Below are 1667 nucleotides of genomic sequence, written 5' to 3'. Positions count from 1 at the left end.
CATCTTCCTTTGTCTATTTCACCTCAGTACCATTCCCAGCCGACCAGCCAGTCATTTCATCCGAATACTCCTCCACAGCCTTAGTGGAATGCACCACCCCAGGGGTGGAGGACCCCATACAACAATGCTCCATCTTTATTGCCTTCACCTCCTACTCAACCATAGCTTTTACACCCTGCCCCACAGAAACAACCCCAGATGCCTACCCAACCAAATCCAAACCTGAACAACAAACAGGCATAACAAGTATGTAGTGGATAGACATCCTATCCTTCTTATGTTGTGGAGATTAAGGAAATCAACCTAAGAGTACTCCTGGACAACCAACCTGCATCTCCACCTAGGGAGAGCAAGGAGGAGAGAGAGTAAAGCATGCCTAGAATGAATCCACCACCCTTTCCTGAAAGATTAACTCATCCAGTTCAGCCTACCCCAGAAGAGAATGAAATTCTGGGTGAATTGAAAAGTCTATGTGTCAAAATTCCACTTCTCCAAGCCATCAAGGAAGTATCTATTTACAACAAATTGATTAAAGAGAAGTGTTTCAAACATCTAGGGAGGAAAAAAAGAGACACCCCTACCATTAATGTCATTGGACAACTGTCCGACTTAATGTTGGGGCAGGTAATTTGCCCAAAGTATTTGCACCCTAGAAGCCTTGTAGTAGATGTGCAAATCAATGGCACCATTGTCCCGCGCACCTTGATTGATCTTGGGGCTTCCATTAATATAATGACCAAGGACACCATGCTCAAGCTCAATCTTCAGGGTTCATTGAGAAAGACCACAACAATCTTGCAACTTGCAAACCGTTCCACAGTAGCCCCTGAGGGGATTGTTGAGGATGTGATGGTCTCCATTCACTCTTGGGAGTACCCTGCAAACTTCCTAGTTCTCCAACCTAAGGCCAAGCTTAGTGGTTATCCTCTCATATTTCAGAGGTCTTGGTTAGCCACTGTTGATGCCTACATTAGCTACAGGGTTGGAAATATGACTATCAAATATGGCCATCTGTCCAAGCAGTTGGTCTTGTACCCTCCTCCTTCACCATCTCTAGAACATGACTTACCTTTGTGGATAGAAGAGGAGGAAGAAGATGAAATCTATTCAGTCCAACTCTCTATGCTAGAAACTGCCATGGGAGGAAGATAGCCAGATGAAGATGATTTGATTGAACACATACTCCAAAGTCCAACTCCCAGCACCTTTTCCTTAGAGGAAGTAGTAAAGGAAACCAAGAGAAACCATCAGATTGATGTATTCTTAGCTGATTCAAACCCTAACCGTGTCAAAAAAATAGAATTCAGCCCTGAAAGAGCTTTAAAAATCAACCCCTCTTTTTCTGTACCCCAAGAAGAAAAGTTTTGCAACATGCTAAGGGAACATCTGGATGCCTTTTCTTGGAGTTACAAAGAAATGAAGGGACTGCACCCCTCAGTGTGTACTCACTACATTTATATTAAATAAGGTTGCAAACTAGTCAAACAACCCCAAAGGAGAATGAATCCATCTCTCAAGGATATAGTCAAAGAAGAACTGCAAAAGTTGCTGGATGCAGGATTCATTTACCCTATCTTGGATAGTGAGTGGGTTTCTCCTTTGGTGTTGGTCCCAAAAAAAATGGGAAGTGGAAGATTTGTATCGATTACAGATAGTTAAAAAAAGCA

This window comes from Pinus tabuliformis, chromosome J, assembly GCF_031772625.1.
Source record: "Pinus tabuliformis cultivar Carrire ecotype Pingquan chromosome J, CPIR1, whole genome shotgun sequence".
Lineage (NCBI taxonomy): Eukaryota > Viridiplantae > Streptophyta > Pinopsida > Pinales > Pinaceae > Pinus > Pinus tabuliformis.
Note: the sequence above shows the minus strand (reverse complement) of the source record.